Source organism: Drosophila sechellia, chromosome 3L (genome assembly GCF_004382195.2).
Source record: "Drosophila sechellia strain sech25 chromosome 3L, ASM438219v1, whole genome shotgun sequence".
Lineage (NCBI taxonomy): Eukaryota > Metazoa > Arthropoda > Insecta > Diptera > Drosophilidae > Drosophila > Drosophila sechellia.
The window spans coordinates 29,121-55,711 of record NC_045951.1 but is presented as its reverse complement, the minus strand read 5'-3'; the positions used below and the strand labels follow the sequence as shown (position 1 = coordinate 55,711).

Sequence of the window (26,591 nt, the reverse complement as noted above, 5' to 3'; positions counted from 1 at the left end):
TGAAGTTTAGTGCGTTGGAATTTCGCTCTAACCTGGTTTCTGTTACTAGCATAATTTGGATACCTTCTTTTTTAATGTAGGCCTCCAGTTCATTTGTTTTATTAGTAATTCCGCATGCGTTCCAATATCCTATTTTAAGGGTATTGAAAGATTGTCCGTTGTTTAGATTTATAGTCATAGTGAGAGTTTAATTTGCGTTAAGGATTTGAAGATTCAGGAGGTCATGAGGTGTGCTAAGGTAGGCTCTTTGTTAGATTCGAGGCACTTGAATAAAAGTTCCATTAGGCTGTCAATTTTCTTTTCAATATTTTCCACTCGTAGTGTAAGACTTTTACTGTGGTGGTCAGAGGGACTTTTTTGCGGATTAGAGTGAGTGTCCATAGGCGTGGGGATGTTGTCTTCTATAATCCTTGGCTTAAGGAATGCTCTGGCAGCTCTGCTGGTGGTCGGCGGGCTGCCATCGTCTACTCTCCTTATGTTTGTTGTCTTTTCTTCGGGCTCATGGTCCTTGCGTTCACGTCTTGCTTTGCGGAGCTTGTCCTGGAAGCGTTCCAGGTGCCTTTGTGCCGGGTTGCTCGTCATGTTAGGTCGTCGTGAATTTGGCTTATCTTTGGGATTGATCGTGCCTTTATTGGAGACATTGTCTGGATGGCGGCGCCATTTACTCAGTCGCTTCTGGATGGCCAAGTTGTGGGAAGATAGGCGAGGCTGGATTTGCCTTTCATCGTTTCTGTTTTGCCGGAAAGGGTTCTTCCAAAATGCTCTTGTTGTGTTTTGACGGGATTCAGCTGTTGTCCTATTGAATAATGATGAGCTGAAAGGCAGCCGGGGGGTGTTGTTGCGAGAGGGAGGGTACTGTCGACCATAGTTGTTTGTGTTAGCATCCTTGATTGTCCGTATTTTGTTGATGTTGATGTTGTTAACTGCCAGTTTTCGTTTTTCAGCCTTATAAGCAGGGCATCCCTTATACGCACTTATATGCTCTCCAGAGCAGTTAGCGCAGGTGGCGGGTGTGGATTTTGGTTTGGTGCAATAGGATGACAGGTGATCGCCAGCGCATTTCATGCATCTTGGTGGCCTCATGCATGAGTTTTTGGCATGCCTGTAGCCCTGGCATCTGTAGCACTGGACCGGCTCCCGTGTCCTGTTTTTTCTTTCAATGTCTACCCTTTGCCCACCAATTTGTTTAAGTGAGATAATTTTGTCATGACTGCCGTCCTGGGCCATGACGATCTCCACTTCAAACATGCGCATGGGGCCACCTGTAGCCGGATTCGTCATATTACTGACGAAGCGCGCAGAGAAACCGAGCTTCAGCAACTCCTGAACAATCCACGAGCATGGAGTGGAGTGGTGGAGATGTCTGATTACTACTCGGAAACCTCTCTCGGACTTTGGCTGGTTGGTGGATAGAGGGAAGCCGTTGGCTGTAAGGACATCTTTGATTTTTTGGTAGGCGGTCATGTCCTTGGCCTGGATCCTGACCCCGTTCCCTTCAATTGCCCTAGTGGTGTAGCTGGAGACTCCTGCTGTATAATTTAACTTTTCTAGTAGCGGGACAATTTCTTTGATATCGTTGACGATTATGGGAGGTGCTCTGCGGCTTTTAGGCACAAGTTTCCAAGGTGGCAGCTCTGCATCTGTGTTTTGAGGGGGAGGCGTCGTTTCGCTGCGAGCAGGATCATTGATGCTGCAGGGTAACGGCTGGTGGGGGGGACGATTCCTGGTTTTAGATTCCTCATATACAGATTTGGCTGCCTTACTTTGGAAAACGGGTGTGGTGAGGGGGGGGAAAATGCTGGGAGATTCGAAATTGTAGTTCGCGCATAGTCTTTTATTTGGCGTCTTGAAGCTGGAGCAATCTAAGTCGTCATTAGTCCTCTTGGCCGGGGTTTTTGTAGTAGGGGCCGGAACTGAGGGTGCCACAAAGGTTGGACCTGTTCCAGCAACCACTTCCGAGAAACTCATGGGCTGCACGTCTGGGCTCCTGGAAGGTGATTTGAATAAATCCCGCTTAGCAGTAGGCCGACTAAGGGTGCGGGCTGTTGTTTGATTCACCACAGAGGGCATGGCGCTGTTGTTTGGTTTTAATTTTAAAACGCCCTGAGCATCGGGGCGTAAAGAAGCATTCCTTTGGTGAGTTTTTCAACTTTACTGGTGGAGGTACGGAGACAGAATGACTTCTGTTCCGCATCCACAATTTATTTTGCCTTTGATTACATTTTGTGCAATATATAGGTACAATTATTTGAATTTAGAATTTAACATTGCATGAGGTGAGTTGGGGATTTGGACATAGTTAGTATTTAATATTTAGTTAGTATTTTTTTTTTTTGCTTTAGGCTTAGATTATAGACAGAAACATGGACTGGTTTTTTAACTTTGTAGGTGGAGGTACGGAGACAGAATGAATTCTGTTCCGCATCCACAATTTATTTTGCCTTTGATTACATTTATGCAATATGTAGGTACAATTATTTGAATTTAGAGTTTAACATTGCATGGGGTGAGTTTGGGGCTTGGACATAGTTAGTATTAATGTAGTATTTTGTTAGTTTAAATTTCAACAGTAACATGGACTGGTAACATTTTAAAATTTGCATGGTTTGTTTACATTTAACAATTGGATTATTTTACAATAGATTTTGCAATTTTGACTATCATTGTTGTTTAATTTATTTATTTTCAGGTACCCCTGCCAGAAGGACAGGAGCGCCGAGTCGTTGGAATCGTCAGGAGTCATCACGGGCAGGCGCCTGTAGTGTGTTGGCTGTGATTTGTAGTGGCCGCTGGAGGAGCGCCGCTTGCAACGAGCTCGTCCCGGTCGGTGTTGCAAGCAGTTGCATAAGTTTTGAAGAAGCTAGAATCCCGCGCAGCCGTCATTGGGATGTAATGGAGCTGCTGTCAACATGGTGGTGGAAACGAAGGTTGCACGGTGCGCCGCGTCCTGTGGCCATTGCGTCGGGACTGGCAGCTAGGAGCTTCCGGATCAGGAAAAGTTGCCGAGGACCGCCGCATCGGAAGAGGTCATGGTGTTTCAGGATGTTCCGGGTCAAGGATTGTTGTCGGGGACCGTAGCAGCGATTTGGGCCATGGAATTGAATGTAAAGATAAATTTTAGGTAAGTATTACATTTGTTAATTGTTTTTGTGGTTTCATTGGTTTTCTTTTGTATTTTTCAGGGGCCCAGGCTGAACGATATTTGGAGGTAAGTATTATGTTTGTATTTGTTTATTTATATAGTTGTATTAATTATTGTTATTCAGGTGTGTTTTTTTTTTTAAAGGCTGTTCTGAGGGTGGGTATTATGTTTGTTTTTAAATTGTATTAAATTTTTGTTTTTGTTTTGTTTTCAGGTGCGTTTGTAGCAGCTAATTTAGAGGCCGTCGTAGCTGTGATGCCGTGGTTTTTGGGTTCTTCAAGCTTGCGATTAATATGGAGGTGAGTATTAAATTTGTTGTTATAATTGCATTAATAAGTTTGTAATTATAATTGCATTAATATTTGTTTTTGTTTTCAGGTACATTTGTTGCAGCTTTTATTGAGGCCGTCGCAGCTGAGATCCCGTGGTTTTGAGTTCTTCACGTTTGAGATTAATCTGGAGGTAAGTATTGTGTTTGTTATTATAATTGCTTTAATATTTGTTTAAGTTTTCAGGTACGTTTGTAGCAGCTGATATTAAAGCCGTCGCAGCTGGTATGCCAAGGTTTGCGATTAATCTAGAGGTAAGTATTGTGTTTGTTATTTTAATTTCATTAATATTTGTTTTTGTTTTCAGGTACCAGTTTGCGATTAGTCTGGAGGTAAGTATTAAGTTTGTAGTTATAATTGCATTAATATTTGTTTTAGTTTTCAGGTACGTTTGTAGCAGCTAATATTAAGGCCATCGCTGCTGGAATGCAATGGTTATGGATTCTACAAGTTTGCGATTAATCTGGAGGTAAGTATTATGTTTGTTTTTATAATTTCATTAATATTGGTTTATGTTTTGTAGTAGTTTGTAGTTATAATTGCATTAATATTTGTTTTAGTTTTCAGGTACGTTTGTAGCAGCTAATATTAAGGCCATCGCTGCTGGAATGCAATGGTTTTGGATTCTACAAGTTTGCGATTAATCTGGAGGTAAGTATTATGTTTGTTTTTATAATTTCATTAATATTGGTTTATGTTTTCAGGTGCGTTGGTTGCAGCTAATGTTATTTCCGTCGATTATAGTTTGTAGCTTGTATCTTAATAAATTAGGGATTAATTGTAAATAAATGTATTTTGGTTTTAATTGCTTTTATTAATTTGTGAAGACTGTTTATTTTGGTCAGCTTCGGGTTCGTAGTCTGGGATTACTATTTTGATTACAGTGGTGGGTTGTCCGAGCATTAATTCAAGAATTTCCTCTCTGGTCCTTAGTCCTTTTCTGAATTTTTTGAGATTAATATGGAGGTAGGTATTGTGTTTGTTATTATAATTGCTTTAATATTTGTTTAAGTTTTCAGGTACGTTTGTAGCAGCTGATATTAAAGCCGTCGCAGCTGGTATGCCAAGGTTTGCGATTAATCTAGAGGTAAGTATTGTGTTTGTTATTTTAATTTCATTAATATTTGTTTTTGTTTTCAGGTACCAGTTTGCGATTAGTCTGGAGGTAAGTATTAAGTTTGTAGTTATAATTGCATTAATATTTGTTTTAGTTTTCAGGTACGTTTGTAGCGGCTAATATTAAGGCCATCGCTGCTAAAATGCAATGGTTTTGGATTCTACAAGTTTACGATTAATCTGGAGGTAAGTATTATGTTTGTTTTTATAATTTCATTAATATTGGTTTATGTTTTCAGGTGCGTTGGTTGCAGTTAATGTTATTTCCGTCGATTATAGTTTGTAGCTTGTATCTTAATAAATTAGGGATTAATTGTAAATAAATGTATTTTGGTTTTAATTGCTTTTATTAATTTGTGAAGACTGTTTATTTTGGTCAGCTTCGGGTTCGTAGTCTGGGATTACTATTTTGATTACAGTGGTGGGTTGTCCGAGCATAAATTCAAGAATTTCCTCTCTGGTCCTTAGTCCTTTTCTGAATTTTTTGAGATTAATGTGGAGGTAAGTATTGTGTTTGTTATTATAATTGCTTTAATATTTGTTTAAGTTTTCAGGTACGTTTGTAGCAGCTGATATTAAAGCCGTCTCAGCTGGTATGCCAAGGTCTAGAGGTAAGTATTGTGTTTGTTATTTTAATTTCATTAATATTTGTTTTTGTTTTCAGGTACCAGTTTGCGATTAGTCTGGAGGTAAGTATTAAGTTTGTAGTTATAATTGCATTAATATTTGTTTTAGTTTTCAGGTACGTTTGTAGCAGCTAATATTAAGGCCATCGCTGCTGGGATGCCGTGGCTTTGGATTCCACAAGTTTGCGATTAATCTGGAGGTAAGTATTATGTTTGTTGTTATAATTTCATTAATATTTGTTTATGTTTTCAGGTGCGTTGGGTGCAGCTAATGTTATATCAGTCGATTATAGTTTGTAGCTTGTATCTTAATAAATTATTAATTAATTGTAAATAAATGTATTTTGGTTTTAATTGCTTTTATTAATTTATGAAGACTGTTTATTTTGGTCAGTTTCGGGTTCGTAGTCTGGGATTACTATTTTGATTACAGAGGTGGGTTGTCCGAGCATTAATTCAAGAATTTCCTCTCTGGTCCTTAGTCCTTTTCTGAATAATTTGCTGTAATAATTTATTTCAAGTTCACACCATCTGTCTGGTGGTCCCTTCTCTAAAGCTTTTCTCCTATCGGCTTTTTCCTTTTCCACTCTCATTTTCTCAGCTATGGATTGCCTTATTTCTAATTCTTGGTCAGCAATCAGGAGGAGTGTTGGAAGGGTCTGTCTGTATTTGGTTCTCATTTTGACGACTATTTCAGCTTCCTCGTTTTTTGTATAATCATGTATGGAGCTATAGGTGGGTTCCGCAGGTGGTTTTGGTTGGTGTTGTTGAAGAGGCAGGAAATATTTTGAAAATTGCTTGGCGTATCTGCTTCTGCTTGGTTCCAGTCTGGTAGGCTTGTAGGCATTGATTAGGAGGTCATATATTAGAGGGTTTTCATGGTCAGTAAGGGAGTTGGCGTAGCGTTGGCTTGCTTTGTCAAAAATTTCCTCGAATGATTTAATGTTATAAATTGTCCTAATGGTTGCTTGTCTCGTATATCTGCTGGCGTTAATGATTCGTCTGATAAATTTGTTTTCCATTGTTTGAATTTTATTTGCTTGGGTGTCCGATACCAGAGAGCCCCATATTGCAATGGCGTAATGCCAGATTGGGGAGACAATTTGTTTCCAGAGGAGAACCTTTGCGTTTTTAGGTAGGTGGCTATTTTTTCCTACTAGCCATTCTAATTTTTTGTAAGCAGCTATAGTTTTTCCTTTTAGCAGCGTTATGTGTGCCCCAAAGGTCAGTTTTCTATCTAGCATGAGCCCGAGATAGCGTTGCTTGTTTAATTTGGCGGCTCTTTGTCCATTAATTGTTGGAGGAGTGTATGTATTTGTTTCTTCTCTTTTTAGGGAGAAGAGAATGTGTCCAGTTTTTTTTGCATTAATTGCTATGTCCCATTTTTTTGACCATCTACAGAAAACATTAAGGTAATTTTGATTTAGGTTAATCGCAATATTGGTATATTTAGACCGGCTAAGAATTATGGTATCGTCTGCATATGTAGCTAAGATAGTATTTGTTTGGTTGTAATCGGGGAAGGATATGTGGCGCATATAGTCTTTTACGATTGGGTAGGGCATATCAGATGAGTATATTGAGTAGAGGACCGGGCCCAGTATGCTGCCCTGAGGAACTCCTGCTCTAATTTTACCTATCCTAGACGTCGTTTCACCGTCGATCCTGACAGAGAAGGTTCTATTAGATAAATAGTTTTCAAGTAGGTCAAATAGGTATCTGGGAATAAGTCTGGATAGTTTATATAGTAGGCCGTCGTGCCAGACTCTGTCAAAGGCTTCCGTAATGTCAAGGAAAGTGGCAGAGCAGACATCTTTCTCTTCAAAGGCTTTTAGAATAAATTGAGTCACCCTGGCTAGCTGATGTTCCGTTCCGTGGTCCTTTCTGAATCCGAATTGGTGGGATGGGATTGCTTTGGCAAAGTAATCAATGTCGTACAGTCGTTTCAGTAGTATTCTTTCGAGTAGTTTAGAAAGGCCAGAGAGTAAGCTAATTGGTCGGTAGGAATTTAGAGCAAAAGGTGATTTCCCTGGTTTGGGAATCATTGAGATGCTTGCGTGCTTCCATTTGTTTGGGAAATGTCCAATTTTCAGGATGTTGTTATAAATAAGTATTAGGTATAATCTGGCTTTGGTGGGTAGGTTTTTTAAGGTTTTGTTGTTAAGATTGTCAGTTCCTGGGGCTTTTTTTAATTCCAGTGAGTTTATCAGCTCATTTAGTTCGGCCAGCGTGACTGGCTTGAAGGTGCTGTTACCAGATTCGCCGTTCGTATCTAAAGATCTGAATTTTTCTAATTCACTTCTGACGAAATCCCTGTCTTTGGCGTCATTATTTTGATTTGGCTTGAAGCGGGACTCAAGGTGGGCTGCAAAAGCTTCAGCTTTTTCATCTAAGGTCCTGGTCCAGGGGTAGTCAGTTCTTAGGCGGTTGTCTTCATTGTCCTTTTTAATCGGCCAGCAGGGTCGGGGTTGCTTTTTGATTGTGTTTGTAGTTTTCCATAGTTTTTGCATTCTATATCGGTCGGTGGTATCAATGTCCTGAAGGTTGCGGTTGAGGAGTTTAAGTTTGAGCTTTCTGATTTCTTTAGACAGTCTATTTTGCACGTTTTTAAACCATCTTCGGGCTTCGTCAGTTCCTACTGCCCTAAAGATTCTATTTAGCTCCTTTTTCTCCTCTAGTAACCTTTTAGTAGCATCATCTAGTCTTAGCTTTGTGGGTCTTCTTGAGGAGTTGTAGTTGCGCATTAATTGGGGGCGATTTGATGGGGTGGCTTCATTGGCTGCTGATTTTATATTGTTGATAAGAATGTCTATGCAATCGTCAATGTCCTGTCCTGTGCGTATTTCCGTATTTAGTAATATTTTGTTTTCTAGATTTTTCTTGAATTTCGTGAGATTTGTTCTTTTTTGTATAATTGCATTGTTTGTTGTGTTATTGAGTTGCCAGTCGGTGTCGTCGGGACATATGACTATTTGGATAGGGAGGTGGTCCGAGCTGAGTTCATCTGTAGAGTAGGTTTTTAGACTTTGAGTGTGGAAGCCCTTGCAGATTGCAAAGTCCAATGCAGAGGGCTGTTTTTTCTTGTCAAAAGGAAAGTGTGTGGCTTGGCCGGTGGCCACTATGTCAAGGTCTTTTCTTGCAAGGATTGACTGAGACAGGGATCTTCCCTTAGCGCAAGATAAATAGTTACCCCAGAGTCTGTGTTTGCAGTTCCAATCGCCGCCAAGTACAAATTTAGTTTTTCCGTCGAGGAGCATGTCAAAGTGGTTAAAAAGCTTTGAGAATTGCTCAGTGGTCCATTTAAATACAGGTGGGCAGTATATTGGGGCAACAATTGTCATGTTTGCGCGTATGCGACTTGAAGGTATAAGTGCTATGGGTGCGCTTTGCAAGAAATCAGTCTCTATTGGATTAAGGCAGGTGTGTCGAACGTTTTGATTGATGATGGTAGCCGTGCCGCCTTTTCTGTGTGAAGTAGGGTTTTGTGCTAGGTATGTGTGGAAACCTTTGAAGTTTAGTGCGTTGGAATTTCGCTCTAACCAAAATTACTTTGTAGGTGGAGGTACGGAGACAGAATGAATTCTGTTCCGCATCCACAACTTTATTTTGCCTTTGATTACAATAAATGCAATATGTAGGTACAATAATTTGAATTTTTGAGTTTAACATAGCATGGGGTGAGTTTGGGGCTTGGACATAGTTAGTATTAATTTTAAGTTAGTATTTTGTAGGCAAGGATTTCAGACATTGATATGATTGGTAACATTATCAGCTTGCATGTTTGTTTACATTTTTAAAATGAAATTATTTTGCAATAAACATTAAAATTTTAGACTAACATTGTTTTGTTTATTTCTTTTCAGGTACCCCCATCAGAAGGACAGGAGCACCGCGTCGCAGAGAGCCTCAGGAGTCATCACAGGTAAGTTTTGTTGCATTTTGGCGGTGGTCTGTTGCGGCCGCTGGAAGTGGGCTTTTTTTTTTTACTTTGTAGGTGGAGGTACGGAGACAGAATGAATTCTGTTCCGCATCCACAACTTTATTTTGCCTTTGATTACAATAAATGCAATATGTAGGTACAATAATTTGAATTTTTTTTTTAACTTTGTAGGTGGAGGTACGGAGACAGAATGAATTCTGTTCCGCATCCACAACTTTATTTTGCCTTTGATTACAATAAATGCAATATGTAGGTACAATAATTTGAATTTTTGAGTTTAACATAGCATGGGGTGAGTTTGGGGCTTGGACATAGTTTGTTAGTATTAAATTTAAGTTAGTATTTTATATGCATGGATTTCAGACATTGACATGATTGGTAACATTATCAGCTTGCATGTTTTGTTTACATTTATAAAATGAAATTATTTTGCAAAAAACATTAAAATTTTAGACTAACATTGTTTTATTTATTTCTTTTCAGGTACCCCCATCAGAAGGACAGGAGCACCGCGTCGCAGAGAGCCTCAGGAGTCATCACAGGTAAGTTTTGTTGCATTATGGCAGTGGTCTGTTGCGGCCGCTGGAAGTGGGCCACTTGCAACAATTTTGTCCGGCCGGCGATTGCAGGTTAGTTGTTCTTGGTATCGGCATCCATCGCTGCCGTCATTTGGTGAGTATAAGTTGTATCGTCAGTGGCAGTTTTATGCAATTGTTTGAATATATTGCAGATAAAATTGCCGTTCGTCAGGAAGAGGAGTTGCAATGAGTTGCCCCACGCAGCTGTCATTGCATTTTTTGAGAGCTGCTGTCTATATGGTGGTGGAGTCGTCTCGTGGCGAAGAAGTCGTCAGAGAGGATTGTGGCTCGGTCTGTCACCGAAGGAAGCCAGGTGCGCCGCGTCTTGTGGCCATAGCGTCAGGATTGGCAGCTTGGGGCCGCCGTTTTAAGATTTGTAGCAGAGAGCCGCCGCAACGGAATAGTCATGGAAATGGATGCAAAAATAGTATTTGGTGAGTATTATATATGCTATTTGTTAATTATGATTGCATTAATTTTTGTTGTTTCAGGTACATTGAGTGGAATTAATTTAAGGTAAGTATTATATTGGTGTATATTTGTTTATATTGTTGCGTTTATTATTGTTTTTCAGGTACTTAAAGAGGAAGCTAGTCTGGGGTGAGTATTTTATTGCTTTTTTAATTGCGTTGATTTATTTGCTTTTCAGGTACGTTTTGTATGGGCTAAATTGGAGGCCCTTGTCGTTGTGTTATTGCAGCTAGAATGCCACGATTTTGGAGTCATCAAGTTTGCAATTAGATAAGTATTATATTATTAATATATATTTCCCAGTAATAGCTTGTGTTCCCTTGTTTCAATAGTTGAAGTCTTGGAAGCTGGAGCTGCGTGCTTGACGTCAGCAGGATGGAGCCGACTGTTATCGTCTGCTACTTTGTCTGTCCGGTTTGTTGTTATTTATGTGTCCTTGGGTAGTTTTTGTATCGCATTCTTATTTATTTTCCTTTCATTGCAGGTTAGGAGAGAATTCGTCGATGATGCAGAACAGGGGAGAAATATAAAATTTGAGGACAAGTTTTGCAGCATAAAGGTGTGGCATCTGCGCCACGCAGATGGTCTTTATTTATGCATTGGCGTCAGGAGGTGGAGACGGCATCATAAAATTGTCAGATATTTGTATCTATAATCGCAAAAGTTGGCGATTTTGTTTTGCTTTAACGGGGCCCGTCTCCTGGTTTACGTGTGCGTCATCGGCAGGATGAGGCCGGATTTTTGTATTTGCTGGTTTGCCTGTCCGGTTTGTATCTTTCTGTGTGTCCTTGATTAATTTTGTATTCTGTTATTATTAATTTTCCTTTCCACACAGATTATCAGGAAATCATTGAAGAAACGGTACTGAGGAAATTTATACAATTTGGAGACGGATTTTAATTCTTTTTAATATGATGTCAGCTCCGGGATTGTGATCCTTTTTTTTTTTTTTTTTTTTTTTTTAAATATTCTCAGCGCCTGTTGGTGCTGTCATTTTATTGTACTCTGATTTTGTTTTAAAATATATAGTTACAATTTATGGCATTTTACAGTTTTGGATCGGCGGCGATTGTGCGCACCATGGTTATGAGAGCTATTTAAGAATTTCAATTTCGAGGAAAATTTTTGATTTGCTTGGCGGCAGTTATACGCGCCATGATTTAAATTGGAATCTAAGATTTAGGATTTTACGTTAAGTTAGCCTTAGCTTATGGTAGTTACAATTTTTATAGGTACTAGTAGTTTAGGTAGTAGTTTTAAGTTTAAGTAATATAGTAAGAAGAAAATTTGTAGTATTATGGGGAAAGATTTTAGGTGGATGTATATTCTAAAGCTAAAATGTTGTGGCATAGGATTCCAGCGATGAGACTCTAGCAGATGGCGGTGACGACGAGCAGTTGCTATCATCCGAGGAGATAGATAGCACTGTTGCCCATCCTTCACTTTGGTCTCCATTATTTTTTAACTTTACTGGTGGAGGTACGGAGACAGAATGAGTTCTGTTCCGCATCCACAATTTATTTTGCCTTTGATTACAGTGTGTGTAATATATAGAACAATTATTTGAAATTTCGAATTTTACATTGCATGGGGTGAGTTTGGGGCTTGGACATAGTTAGTATTTAATGTTAAGTTAGTATTTTTTTTGTAGGCTTTAGATTATAGTCAAAGACATGGACTGGTTACATTATCGTCTTGCATGTTTTGTTTACATTAATAAAATGTAATGATTTTACGAAAAACATTGAAATTTAGGACTAACATTGTATAATTTGTTTCTTTTCAGATACCCCCGCCAGAAGGACGGAAGCATCGAGTCGCTGTGGAGCCTTAGGAGTCATTACAGGTGAGTTTTTGTTGCATTTTGGCAGTCGTCTATTGCGGCCGTTGGAAGTGGGCCGCTGGCAACAAGTGTGTCCGGCCGGAGTTGCAGGTGATTTGTTCTCGGTTTCAGCATCCCTCGCCGCCGTCATTTGGTGAGTATCAATTGTATCGTCAGTGGCAGTTTTATGCAATTGTTTGAGTATGTTGCAGATAGAATTGCCGTTCATCAGGAAGAGGAGTTGCGATGTGTTGCCCCACGCAGCTGTCATTGCATTTTTTGAGAGCTGCTGGCTATATGGTGGAGGAGTCGTCTCGTGGCAAAGAAGTCGTCAGAGAGGATTGTGGCTCGGTCTATCACCGAGAGAAGCCAGGTGCGCCGCATCTTGTGACCCTGTCGCCAGGTGTGGCAGCTTGGGGCCGCCGGTTCGAGATTTGTTGCAGAGGGCCGCCGCGAAGAAATAGGCATGGAAATGGATGCAAAAATAGTGTTTGGTAAGTATTATATATGTTATCAGTTTTTTATGATTGCATTAATTTTTGTTTTTTCAGGTACGTTGAGTGGATTTTAATTTAAGGTAAGTATTATATTTGGGTATAAATGTTTATATAATTGCGTTTATTATTGTTTTTCAGGTACTTAAAGGAAGCTTGTCTGGGGTGAGTATTGAGTAGCTTTTATAATTGCGTTGATTTTGTTTTTGCTTTTCAGGTACGTTTTGTAGGAGCTGACTTGGATGATCTTTGTTATTGTGCAAATTGCAGCTGGAATGCCACGGTTTTGGAGTCATCAAGTTGTCAATTAGATAAGTATTATATTATAAATATATTTATCCCAGTAATAGCTTGTGTTCCCTTGTTTCAATAGTTGGAGTCCTAGAAGCTGGAGCTGCGTGCTTGTCGTCAGCAGGATGGAGCCGTTCACTAGCCTCTGCTACTTTGTCTGTCCGGTTTGTTATTATTTCTGTGTCCTTGAGTAATTTTTGTATCGCATTCTTATTTATTTTCCTTTCATTGCAGGTTAGGAGAGAATTAGTCGAGGATACAAAACTGAGGAGAAATATACAATTTAAGGACAAATTTTTCAGCATATTGATGTGGCATCTGTGCCACGCAAATGATCCTTATTTGTGCAATGGCGTCAGGAGATGGAGACGGCATCATAAAATTGTCAACTTTTTGTGTTTATAATCGCGAAAATTGGCGATTTTATTTTGCTTTTGCGGTGCCTGTCTCTTGTTGTCGGTTGCGTTGAAGGATTTACGTGCGTGGCGTCAGGATGATGGAATCGCATATCTGTATCTGCTTGTTTACCTCGCAAGTTTTACGTTTTTCTGTGAGTCCTTTATTAATTTTGCATCATATTCTTATTGATTTTCCTTTCTTTACAGGTTATCGGAAAATAATTGAACGTACCATACTGCGGAAAATTATGCATTTTAGAGACGGATTTTGAGACTTTTTAAAAAATGGTGTCAGCTCCGCGCTAGTGATCCTTAAACGTGCAGTGGCATCAAGAGGTGGAGACGGCGTCGTAAAGTTGTCAATTTTTTGGGTTTATAATCGCGATAGCTGCCGGTTTTGTTTTTCTATTGTGGAGACCGCCTCTTCTTGTAGGTTGCATTGGATCACCATTAGGCTGTGGTCAAGGAGGTAAGAGCAATATTTGATTGTTTTGTTTAATTTTTTATTGGTTAATTGTTTTGTTTTCAGGTTTTAGCGTCAATTAATGTAGGCGCTCGTCGTTCTGGGATCGGCCCGTCTATTGCAGCGCAGCATGCAAGTAGGTTGTATCGGTGATAAGAGATACTACCAGGGACTGTGTGGCAAGAAGATTCAGGTAAGTGACGTTGTGCATAAATTGCTGCGGCGAGTCGCCTCTTATTCATCATGTTTCTGCCACACTAATCCTTTTCATATCGATCTACCGATTCGTCGATTATGTCCTGGTTGATTTTCCCCGCATCGTTTCGTCAGGTTCAGCTAGAGTGCGTTGTCTTAGGCTTGTTCATCCGGATGCGTTGAGGTGAGAGTATTGTTTATGTTTTATTGCGATTATCTAATTGAATTTATATTCCAGGAAAGTTAGGCTGGGTCGAGGAAGGTGATGACCTTGCATGAGTTTGGGAGCAGACTGACGTGCGCTTTTCATCGGATATAGATGTCGTTAGAATAGATATAAAGAGATGTGGGTTTAAATGGATGTTTCCATGTCAAGATTGTAATCTCTTCCTTGTATGATTAAGGCCAATAAACTGTCAATTTTCTTCTCTAAATTGTCGACTCTTTTTGCTAGGTTTGAAGTGTGGTCGTCCGAGAAGCCTTTTTGTGAGTTAGGATTGGAGTTCCTTGGCGATTGCATGGCTTCATCTATGAGTCTTGACTTGAAGCTGGCTCTAGCAGCCCTGCTGGTGGTAGGAGGGCTGTCGTTGCTAAAATGTATGGGGTTTGGAGTACCTTTTTCAGGTTCCTGGTCATTTTCTTCGCTCCTTTGTTTTCGGAGCATGTCCTGATAATTTTCTAGGTGTCTTTGCGCTGGGTTGCTTGTCTTGGGTACTATTCTTGGCTTTGCATTGTTTTTTGAAGTTGTCCTACCCTTTTTGGGTATCTTGTTAGTGTTTCGTCGCCATTTATTCAGCCGCGTCTGAATGGCAGTGTCATGGGAGGAAAAACGTGGCCTTCTGTCATTCATATTTTGTCGGAAAGGATTAAACACCGACTTTCTGGCAGCCTCCTGGCGTGCTTCAGCAATTGATTTGCTCAGGATTGCTGAGCTGTGTGGCAGCCGTGGGGTGTTGTTGCGTGGGGGAGGGCCTTGACGTCTATAAAAGTTATTGGTTGCGTCTTTAATTGTTCGTATTTTATTTGTGTCAATGTTGTTTGCCGCAAGCTTTTGTTTTTCGGCCTTGTAAACGGGGCATCCCTTGTATGCACTAATGTGCTCTCCAGAGCAGTTGACGCAGGTAGCAGGGGTGGTTCTTGGCTTGGTGCAAACGGTTGACAGGTGATCGCCGGCGCATTTCATGCATCTTGGTGGTCTCATGCATGAGTTTTTGGCGTGCCTGTAGCCCTGGCATCTGTGGCATTGGACCGGCTCCCGTGTCCTGTTTTTTCTTTCGATATCCACCTTTTGCCCGCCGATTTGTTTGAGTGAGATGATTTTGTCATGACTGCCGTCCTTGGCCATGACGATCTCCACTTCAAACATTCGCATGGGACCACCTGTAGCCGGATTCGTCATATTTCTGACGAAGCGCGCTGAGAATCCGAGCTTCAGCAACTCATCAACAATCCACGAACATGGAGTGGAGTGGTGGAGATGTCTGATTACTACTCGGAAGCCCCTCTCGAACTTTGGCTGGTTGGTGAATAGGGGAAAGCCGTTTGCTGTAAGGACATCTTTGATTTTGTGGTAGGCGGTCATGTCCTTGGCCTGAATCCTGACCCCGTTCCCTTCAGTTGCCCTGGTAGTGTAGCTGGAGACTCCTGCTGTATAGTTTAGTTTTTCCAGAAGCGGGACAATTTCTTTGACGTCGTCAACGAGTATGGGTGGTGCTCTGCAGCTTAGTGGCACAAGTTTCCAAGGTGGCAGCTCAGCATCTGTATTTTGTAGGGGAGCCGTCGTTACGCTGCGTGCAGGAGCATTGGTGCTGCAGAGTGAAGGCTGGTGTGAGTGTAGTTTCCTAGTTTTGGATTCCTCATATACAGATTTGGCTGCCTTGCTTTGGAAAACGGGTGTGGTGAGGGGTGGGAAAATGCTGGGAGACTTGAGATTGGTGGTCACGCATAATCGTTTATTTGGCGTCTTAAAATTGGAGCAGTCCAGATCGTCATTGGTCCTCTTGGCCTGGGTTTTCGTAGTTGGAGCCGGAACTGAAGGTGCCACAAAGATTGGACCTATTCCGGCAACCACTTCTGAGAAACTCATGGGCTGCTCGTCTGGGCTCTTGGACGGCGAGTTGAATAGGTCCCGCTTGGCAGCAGGCCGACTAAGGGTGCGGGCTTTTGTTAAATTCCCCATAGTGGGCATGGATTTATTGTTGGGATTTGATTTTAAATCACCCTGAGCATCAGGGCGTAAAGAGGCACTCCTATGATGCGGGGAAATGCTTCTTTTCCCAGTATTTACAGGGCGAGTGGTGGGTTTCTTGCTTAGGCTGAGTTTAGAAATGTCCGGCTTAGGGTTAAAAATAGACCAAAAAGCTTTGACGGTTGTACTAGGTCTTTCCTCCTGCTTGCTTTCGTTAATTTGTATAAGTGGGGAATCGATTTCCCCACTGTCAATATCATTGGCTTTTTTGAGATGAGAGTCAAGATTAGCAAGCGCGGAAGATCTAGTGCAGCTTTCTGAATTTGTTTCGGTGGCTTTATTTGTTTGCGTGTGTGTATAAGAAGGAGGGGAAGAAGCATTGCGTCCAATTTTGGTGGATGAGCTGAGATTTTTCTCTGCGCTGTCGCTGTATGGGAGAGAGGGGAAATTTCCCATAGCGTCTTTCGGTTTGTAGTCTCTTATTTCTGTGTCCGTATTAGTGGCTGCAGCTGCATTAGTGCAGGTCGCTGTGGTGGATAAAAGCTCTCTTTGAGTAGCGTCGGTGTTTATGAGTGCGGCTGTATTAGTATGAGTCGTTGTGAGGAGTGAATTTCCCTTGTGTATATGAGGAGAGAATGAAGGAGAAGAAAGCGATTTCCCCTTCGAGATGCTGCTTTTGGCGCCAACATTGACTGCAGCAGTATTGGTAATCGAGAGGGGGTCTCTTTGGGCATTTTTGGCATTTATATTCTCTTTCGTATTTTGAGAAAGGGAATTAAAGAAATTCATGGCTACCCAAGAAGAGTTAATTGGGCTTTTCTTTTGATTTAAAGGCAATTTCTTCTGGTTAATATTGGTCGTTTTAACCAGGGAATTGCCAGACCCGTGAGACATAGGCGAAATGTTTACGTGAATAGGGGAAGATCGCTCGCTTGAGGTAATTGAAAGCACCTCGTCTTCAGAGAAAAGGTGGTCAGAACTGGACATGCTTATTTTTTATTTTATTTAAAATATATATTATTTTATTAAAAATAAAAATTTTGCGATATTGCGATAATTGTAGTGGTATAAATACCCTGGATTTTGATTTAAGTGTGTTCTCCAGATTATCGTTTCGTTGCTTTGGAAATCCTCCTTCTCTTCTAAGATTTCTCCAGGTGTACTTTCTTCCTTTCTCTCTGCGTTTCTTCTCCTTGTTTCCTTTGGTAGAGGCGGCGTCTTTTTGGAGTTGCACAATTACTGTTTTATTGTTCGTTTTCGTTAGACCACTAAAAGTTAATTGTTGTCGCGGTTTTATACTTTGCGGCCGGAAGACAATTTATAACAATTAATTTGTCTATTGACGAACGAATATAATTATGTTTGCGCGTGAGTGTGTTTGGTTGGTTGCGCGCTGGTGTTGGTGTCTCGCGTATTTCTTTTGTTCTTCGCACAGAATTGGGTTTTATTCAATATATAATCCTCCTGCTTATTTAATTTATTTAATTTATTTGTTTAATTTATTTTATTTATTTATTTAATTTATTTTATAAACTTTACTTTTACTTTGTAGGTTTACTTTGTAGGTTTTTAACTTTGTAGGTGGAGGTACGGAGACAGAATTTTTACTTTGTAGGTGGAGGTACGGAGACAGAATGAATTCTGTTCCGCATCCACAATTTTATTTTGCCTTTGATTACAATAAATGCAATATGTAGGTACAATAATTTGAATTTTTAGAGTATAACATAGCATGGGGTGAGTTTGGGGCTGGACATAGATTAGTATTTAATGTTAAGTTAGTATTTTTCTTTGTAGGCTTTAGATTATAACAGTGACATGGGCTGGTAACATTATCATATGCTTGTTTTGTATACATTTTTTTTAAAATGAAATTATTTGCAATAAACATTAAAATTTTAGACTAACATTGTTTTATTTATTTCTTTTCAGGTACCCCCACCAGAAGGGCAGGAGCACCGCGTCGTTGAGGGCCTCAGGAGTCATCACAGGTAAGTTTTGTTGCATTTTGGCAGTGGTCTGTTGCGGCCACTGGAAGTGGGCCATTTGCAACAAGTATGTCCGGCCGGCGTTGCAGGTTAGTAGTTCTCGGTTTCAGCATCCCTCGCCGCGGTCGTTTGATTAAGGTAAGTTGTATCGTTAGTGGCAAGAATGTAATCCCACGAAGCTGTCATTGCGTTTATATAGAGCTGCTGGCATTATGATGGTGGAGTTCGTCTCGTTGTGGCAGAGAAGTCGTCAGTGAGGATTGTGGCTCGATCAATCACCGAATGAAGCCAGGTGCGCCGCGTCTTGTGGCCATATCGTCGGGATTGGCAGCTTGGGGCCGCCGGTTCGAGATTTGTTACAGAGGGCCGTCGTAACGTTATAGGCATGGAAATGGATGCAAAAATAGTATTTGGTAAGTATTATATATGTTATTTGTTTTTTATGATTGCGTTAATTTTTGTTGTTTCAGGTACATTGAGTGGAAATTAAATTAAGGTAAGTATTATATTTGTGTATATTTGTTTATATGATTGCGTTTGTTATTGTTTTTCAGGTACTTAAAGGAAGCTTGTCTGGGGTGAGTATTGAGTATTTTTTATAATTGCGTTGATTTTGTTTTTGCTTTTCAGGTACGTTTTGTAAGAGCTGGTTTGGAGGACCTTTGTTATTGTGCAATTGCAGCTGGGATGCCGCAGATATGGAGTCATCAAGTTGCAATTAGATAAGTATTACATTTTAAATATAAATTTCCCAGTAATAGCTTGTGTACCCTTGTTTCAATAGTTGGAGTCTTTGAGGCTGGAGCTGCGTGCTTGTCGTCAGCAGGATGGAGCAGGCTAATAGTATCTGCTACTTTGTCTGTCCGGTTTGTTATTATTTATGTGTCCTTGGGTAATTTTTGTATCGCATTCTTATTTAATTTCCTTTCATTACAGGTTAGCGGAAAATTCGTTGAAGATACAGAACTGAGGAGAAATATGCAATTTAAGGACATGTTTTGCAGGATGTTGGTGTGGCATCTGCTCCACGCAATTGCTCTTTATTTATGCAATGGCGTCAGGAGATGGAGACGGCATCATAAAATTGTCGGTTTTTTGTATCTATAATCGCAAAAGTTGGCGATTTTGTTTTGCTATAGTGAGGCCCGTCTCCTGATTTACGTGCGCATCATCGGCAGGATGAGGGCGAATTTTTGTATCTGCTGGATTGCCTGTCAGGTTTGCAATTTTCTGTGTCTTTGATTAATTTAGTATTATATTTTTATTAGTTTTCCTTTCTTTATAGGTTGTCGGGAAGTCATTGAGAAAACGGTACTGCGGAGATTTATACAATTTGGAGACGGATTTTAATTCATTTTAATATGATGTTAGTTCCGGGATAGTGATCCTTGTGAGTGCAGAGGCATCAGGAGATGGAGACGGCGTTGTAAGGTTGTCAGTTTTTTGTGTTTATAATCGCGAAAGGTGGCGATTTTGTTTTTCTTTTGCGGAGCCGGTCTTCTCTTGATGGTTGTGTTGGATCACCAGTTGGCTCTGGTTATTGAGGTAAGTGCTTTATTTATTTGTTTTGTTTATTTTCTTATTGGTTAATTGATTTGTTTTCAGGTTTTAGCGTCAACTAATGTAGGCGCTCGTCGATCTGGAAGATTATCAGAGTAGCAGGAAGGATAGATTTTGCTGCTCCGCGCAAGGTGCCCTGATCGGAGCATAGGCAGCTTATATGGCCCGTCAATTGCAGCGCAGCACTGCAAGTAGATTGTATCGGTGATAAGGGATACTACCAGGGACTGTGTGGCAAAGAAAGTTCAGGTAAGTGACGTTGTGCATAAATTGCTGCAGCGAGTCGCCTTTTATTCATCATGTTTCTGCCACACTAATCCTTTTCATATCGATCTACCGATTCATCCTTTATGTCCTAGTTGGTTTTCTCCGCATCGTTTCGTCAGGATCAGCTGGAGTGCGTTGTCTTAGGATTGCTCATCCGGATGCGTTGAGGTGAGGGTATTGTTTATTGTTTTTGTGCCATCCACTAATTGAATTATTATTCCAGATAAATTAGGCTGCGTCGAGAAGGGTGGTGACAGTGGAGGAGGTTTATAAGCAGACAGACGTGCGCTTTTCCATCGGATAAAGATATCGTTTATTTAGATGTAAGAGGATATAGATTTAATTTGATGTGTCCATGTCAAGATTATTGTTTCTTATTTGTAAGATTAAGGCCATTAAAATGTCAATTTTCTTTTCTAAGTTGTCGACTCTGTTTGCTAAGGTTGTTGTGGGGCCGTCAGAGAAGCCTTTTTGTGAGTTAAGATTGGAGTTTCTTGGCGATTGCATGGCTTCATCAATAAATCTTGGTTTGAAGCTAGCTCTGGCAGCTCTGCTGGTGGTAGGAGGGCTGTCTTTGCTAACTTGCGTGGGATTTGAAGAACCTTTTTCAGGTTCCTGGTCATTTTCTTCACTCCTTTGTTTTCGGAGCATGTCCTGGTAATTTTCCAGGTGTCTTTGCGCTGGGTTGCTTGTCTTGGATGCAAGTCTTGTCTTTGCATTATTTTTTGATGTAATCCTACCCTTTTTGGGTAATTTATTAGTGTTTCGGCGCCATTTATTCAGTCGCGTCTGAATGGCAGTGTCATGGGAGGAAAAGCGTGGCCTTCTGTCATTCATGTTCTGTCGGAAAGGATTTGACACCGACTTTCTGGCAGCCTCCTGGCGTGCTTCAGCAATTGATCTGCTCAGGATTGTTGAGCTGTGTGGCAGCCGTGGGGTGTTATTGCGTGGAGGAGGGCCTTGACGTTTATAGAAGTTGTTAGTTGCGTCTTTAATTGTACGTATTTTGTTTATGTCAATATTGTTAGCCGCAAGCTTTTGTTTTTCGGCCTTGTAAACGGGGCATCCCTTGTATGCACTAATGTGCTCTCCAGAGCAGTTGACGCAGGTAGCAGGGGTGGTTCTTGGCTTAGTGCAGCAGGATGACAGGTGATCGCCAGCGCATTTCATGCATCTTGGTGGCCTCATGCATGAGTTTTTGGCATGCCTGTAGCCCTGGCATCTGTAGCACTGGACCGGCTCCCGTGTCCTGTTTTTCCTTTCAATATCCACCCTTTGCCCACCAATTTGTTTGAGTGAGATAATTTTGTCATGACTGCCGTCCTTGGCCATGACAATCTCCACTTCAAACATTCGCATGGGGCCACCTGTAGCCGGATTCGTCATGTTTCTGACGAAGCGCGCTGAGAATCCGAGCGTCAGCAACTCCTTGACAATCCACGAGCATGGAGTGGAGTGGTGGAGATGTCTGATTACAACTCGGAAGCCCCTCTCGGACTTTGGCTGGTTGGAGAATAGGGGAAAGCCGTTTGCTATAAGGACATCTTTAATTTTGTGGTAGGCGGTCATGTCCTTAGCCTGAATCCTGACCCCGTTCCCTTCAGTTGCCCTGGTAGTGTAGCTGGAGACTCCTGCTGTATAATTTAGTTTTTCCAGGAGCGGGACAATTTCTTTAACATCGTCGACAAGTATGGGTGGAGCTCTGCAGCTTAGTGGCACAAGTTTCCAAGGTGGCAGCTCAGCATCTGTATTTTGAGGAGGTGGCATCGTTGCGCTGCGTGCAGGAGCATTGGTGCTGCAGGGTAACGGCTGGTGTGAGTGTAGATTCCTAGTTTTGGATTCCTCATATACAGATTTGGCTGCCTTGCTTTGAAAAACGGGTGTGGTGAGGGGTGGGAAAATGCTGGGAGACTTGAGATTGGTGGTCACGCATAATCGTTTACTTGGCGTCTTAAAACTGGAGCAGTCCAGGTCGTCATTAGTTCTCTTGGCCGGGGTTTTTGTAGTTGGCGCCGGAACTGAAGGTGCCACTAAGATTGGACCTGTTCCAGCAACCACTTCCGAGAAACTCATGGGCTGCTCGTCTGGGCTCTTGGACGGTGATTTAAATAAGTCCCGCTTGGCGGCAGGCCGACTAAGGGTGCGAGTTGTTGCTAAATTCCCCACAGTGGGCATGGATCTATTGTTGGGTTTTGATTTTAAATCACCCAGGGCATCAGGGCGTAAAGAATCACTCCTATGATGAGGGGAAGTGCTTCTTTTCCCAGTATTTACAGAGCGAATGGTGGGTTTCTTGTTTAGGCTGAGTTTAGAAATGTCCGGCTTAGGGTTAAAAATTGACCAAAAAGCGTTGACAGTTGTACTAGGTTTTTCCTCCTGCTTGCTTTCGTTAATTTGTATAAGTGGGGAAACGATTTCCCCACTGTCATTATCATTGTCTTTTTTGAGATAAGAGTCAAGATTGGCAAGCGCGGCAGATCTAGAGGAGCTTTCTAAATTAGTTTTGGTGGCTTTATTTATTTGTGTGTGTGTATAAGTAGGAGGGGAAAAAGCATTACGTCCAATTTTGGTTGATGAGCTGGGATTTATCTTTGCGCTGTCGCTGTGTGAGAGCGAGGGGAAATTTCCCATAGCGTCGCTCGGTTTGTCGCCTCTTAATTCTATGTCCGTATTAGTGGCTGCGGCTGCATTAGTGCTGGTCGCTGTGGTGGGTAAAGACTCTCTTTGAGCAGCGTCGGTGTTTGAGTATGCTCCTGTATTTGTTTGAGTCATTGTGGGGAGTGAATTTCGCTTTTGTATTTGTGAAGAGAATGGAGGAGAAGAAGGCGATTTCCCCTTCGAGATGCTGCTTTTGGCGCCAACATTGACTGCAGCAGTATTGGTAATCGAGAGGGGGTCTATTTGGGCATTTTTTGCATTTATATTCTCTTTCATATTTAGAGAAAGGGAATTAAAGAAATTCATGGCTACCCAAGAAGAGTTAGTTGGGCTTTTCTTTTGTTTTAAAGGCAATTTCTTCTGGTTAATATTGGTCGTTTTAACCAGGGAATTGCCAGACCCGTGAGACATAGGCGAAATATTTACGTGAATAGGGGAAGATCGCTCGCTAGAGGTAATTGAAAGCACCTCGTCTTCAGAGAAAAGGTGGTCAGAACTGGACATGTTTTTTTTTATTTATTTTATTTAAAATATGTATTATTTTTATTAAAAATAAAAAGAATATTGCGATAGTTGTGGTGGTATAAATACCCTTGATTTTTGATTTAATGTGTTCTCCAGTTTATCGTGTCTTTGATTTGAGTTTCCTCCTTCTCTTATAAAATTTCTCCAGGTGTACTTTCTTCCTTTCGTCTTTATGTTTCTTCTCCTTTTTCCTTTTGGTTATGGCGGCGTCTTTTCCAAATTGCACAAATAGTTCACTGTTATTCGCTTTTCGTTTGACTAATAATGTTTATTGTTGTCGCGGTTTTGAACTTTGCGGCCGGAAGACAATTTTAAACAATTAATTTGTCTACTAGAAGGACGATTTTAGTTAATTTGCGCGTGGGGGAATTTGGCAAGCAATCGCGTTTATTGTTATTAAATAAGTTTAATTTAATTGTTTATTTAATTATTTAATATATTTTATTTATTTATTTAATTTTACTTTGTAGGTGGAGGTACGGAGACAGAATGTTTTTAACTTTACTGGTTTTACTTTGTAGGTGGAGGTACGGAGACAGAATGAATTCTGTTCCGCATCCACAACTTTATTTTGCCTTTGATTACAATAAATGCAATATGTAGGTACAATAATTTGAATTTTTGAGTTTAACATAGCATGGGGTGAGTTTGGGGCTTGGACATAGTTAGTATTAATTTTAAGTTAGTATTTTGTAGGCAAGGATTTCAGACATTGATATGATTGGTAACATTATCAGCTTGCATGTTTGTTTACATTTTTAAAATGAAATTATTTTGCAATAAACATTAAAATTTTAGACTAACATTGTTTTGTTTATTTCTTTTCAGGTACCCCCATCAGAAGGACAGGAGCACCGCGTCGCAGAGAGCCTCAGGAGTCATCACAGGTAAGTTTTGTTGCATTTTGGCGGTGGTCTGTTGCGGCCGCTGGAAGTGGGCAACTTGCAACAAGTTGCAGGTGATTTGTTCTCAGCTGCGTCATCCCACGCAGCCGTCGTTTGGTGAAGATCCGATTATATCGTCAATGGCAGCTTTATGCAATTGTTTAATGAGTTTGTTTGTATTGTAGATGCATATTGCCGGTCGTCGGGAAGAGTTGCGAATAGTTGTCCAGCGCAGCCGTCATTGCGTTTTTATTGAGCGAAGGAAGCCAGGTGCGTCGCGTCTTGTGGCCATAGCTTCAGGATTGGTTGCTTGAGGCCGCCAGTTCGAGATTTGTTGCAGAGAGCCGCCGCAACGAGATTGCCATGGAAATGGATGTAAAAATAGAATTTGGTAAGTATTATATATGCTATTTGTTAATTATGATTGCATTAATTTTTGTTGTTTCAGGTACATTGAGTGGAATTTAATTTAAGGTAAGTATTATATTGGTGTATATTTGTTTATATAGTTGCGTTTATTATTGTTTTTCAGGTACTTAAAGAGGAAGCTAGTCTGGGGTGAGTATTTGATTGCTTTTATAATTGCGTTGATTTATTTGCTTTTCAGGTACGTTTTGTATGGGCTAAATTGGAGGCCCTTGTCATTGTGTTATTGCAGCTGGAAAGCCACGATTTTGGAGTCATCAAGTTTGCAATTAGATAAGTATTATATTATAAATATATATTTCCCAGTAATAGCTTGTGTTCCCTTTTTTCAATAGTTGAAGTCTTGGAAGCTGGAGCTGCGTGCTTGACGTCAGCAGGATGGGGCCGTCTGTTATCGTCTGCTACTTTGTTTGTCCGGTTTGTTATTATTTATGTGTCCTTGAGTAGTTTTTATATCGCATTCTTATTTATTTTCCTTTCATTGCAGGTTAGGAGAGAATTCGTCGATGATGCAGGACAGGGGAGAAATATACAATTTGAGGACAAGTTTTGCAGCGTAAGGGTGTGGCATCTGCGCCACGCAAATGATCTTTATTAAAGCATTGGCGTCAGGAGGTGGAGACGGTATCATAAAATTGTCAGATTTTTGTATCTATAATCGCAAATGTTGGCGATTTTGTTTTGCTTTGACGGGGCCCGTCTCCTGGTTTGCGTGCGCGTCATCGGCAGGATGAGGTCGTATTTTTGTGTCTGCTGGTTTGCCTGTCAGGTTTGTAATTTCCTGTGTGTCCTTGATTAATTTATTATTATATTATTATTAATTTTCCTTTCATTATAGATTCTCAGGAATTCATTGGAAAAAAAAACGGAATTGTGGAAATTATACAATTTGGAGACGGATTTTAATTCTTTTTAATTTGATGTCAGCTCCGGGATAATGATCCTTGTTAGTGCAGTGGCATCAGGAGGTGGAGACGGCGTTGTAAGATTGTCAAATTTTTGTGTTTATAATCACAAAATATGGTGATTTTGTTTTTCTTTGCAGGGCTCGTCTTCTCTTGTTGGTTGCTTTGGATCACCAGTTGGCTGTGTTTATTGAGGTAAGTGCTTTATTTGATTGTCTTTGTTAATTTTCTTATTGGTTAATTGTTTTGTTTTCAGGTTTAGCGTCTCTAATGTAGGCGCTCGTCGATCTGAGAGAATTTAAGAGTAGTGGAAAGGATAGATTTTGCAGCTCCGCGCTGAGAGCCCTGAACGAAGCGTAGGCAGCTTATATGGCCCGTCTATTGCAGTGCAGCACTGCAAGTGGATTGCATCGGAGATAAGGGATACTAATCGGGACCGTGTGGCAAGGAGGTTCAGGTAAGTGACGTTGTGCATAAATTGCTGCAGCGAGTCGCCTTTTATTCATCATGTTTCTGCCACACTAATCCTTTTCGTATCGATCTACCGCTTCATCTTATAGGACTTGGTTGTATTTTTCGTATCTTTCATCAGTATCAGCTGGAGTGCGTTTTCGTAAGCTTGATTATCCGGATGCTTTGAGGTGTGAGTATTGATTATATTGATTATATTTTAATTCCATTATCTAATTGAATTTGTATTCTAAGGAAATTAGGCTGTGTCGAGGAAGGAGATGACCGAGCAAGAGTTTGGGAGCAGACTGACGTGCGCTTTTCCATCGGATATAGATGTTGTTAGAATAAGTATAAGTAAATGTAGGATTAATTGGAAGTTTCCATGTCAGGATTGTTAACTCTTCCTTGTATGATTAAGGCCAATAAACTGTCAATTTTCTTCTCTAAATTGTCGACTCTATTTGCTAAGTTTGTTGTGTGGTCGTCCAAGAAGCCTTTTTGCGAGTTAGGATTGTAGTTTATTGGCGATGGCGTGGCTTCATCTATAAATCTTGGCTTGAAGCTAGCTCTAGCAGCTCTGCTGGTGGTAGGAGGGCTGTCATTTCTAACTTGCATGGGATTTGAAGTACCTTTTTCAGGTTCCTGGTCGTTTTCTTCACTCCTTTGTTTTCGGAGCATGTCCTGGTAATTTTCCAGATGTCTTTGCGCTGGGTTGCTTGTCTTGGGTGCCATTCTTGGCTTTGCATTGTTTTTTGAAGTTATCCTACCCTTTTTGGGTAACTTATTAGTGTTTCGGCGCCATTTATTCAGCCGCGTCTGAATGGCAGTGTCATGGGAGGAAAAACGTGGCCTTCTGTCATTCATATTCTGTC

General features: G+C 40.8%; 4 long non-coding RNA genes across 8 annotated transcripts; all 4 read left to right on the top strand.

The window, feature by feature from the left end:
* Positions 1–13,173: 13,173 nt before the first annotated feature.
* Positions 13,174–14,299, top strand: LOC116801181. 2 transcript variants are annotated; one of them, XR_004361812.1, is made up of 3 exons: positions 13,174–13,863; positions 14,001–14,049; positions 14,104–14,299. It is a non-coding gene; the product is annotated as an uncharacterized LOC116801181 (long non-coding RNA). The 2 variants fall into 2 exon arrangements; XR_004361811.1 differs by having other exon boundaries at positions 13,174–14,049.
* Positions 14,300–18,017: 3,718 nt separating this feature from the next.
* Positions 18,018–18,610, top strand: LOC116801041. Its single transcript, XR_004361738.1, has 3 exons — positions 18,018–18,454; positions 18,512–18,537; positions 18,596–18,610. It is a non-coding gene; the product is annotated as an uncharacterized LOC116801041 (long non-coding RNA).
* A 337-nt stretch (positions 18,611–18,947) lies between these two features.
* Positions 18,948–20,288, top strand: LOC116801193. Of its 3 annotated transcripts, none has more exons than XR_004361831.1 (4): positions 18,948–19,259; positions 19,327–19,586; positions 19,647–20,036; positions 20,092–20,288. It is a non-coding gene; the product is annotated as an uncharacterized LOC116801193 (long non-coding RNA). The 3 variants fall into 3 exon arrangements; XR_004361832.1 differs by having other exon boundaries at positions 18,952–19,586; positions 19,647–19,850; positions 19,961–20,036; XR_004361830.1 differs by having other exon boundaries at positions 18,950–19,586.
* Positions 20,289–24,751: 4,463 nt separating this feature from the next.
* LOC116801186 lies at positions 24,752–26,167 on the top strand. Of its 2 annotated transcripts, none has more exons than XR_004361824.1 (7): positions 24,752–24,778; positions 24,849–25,130; positions 25,200–25,343; positions 25,407–25,461; positions 25,523–25,723; positions 25,827–25,909; positions 25,980–26,167. It is a non-coding gene; the product is annotated as an uncharacterized LOC116801186 (long non-coding RNA). The 2 variants fall into 2 exon arrangements; XR_004361823.1 differs by having other exon boundaries at positions 25,972–26,167.
* The last annotated feature ends 424 nt before the right edge of the window (positions 26,168–26,591 follow it).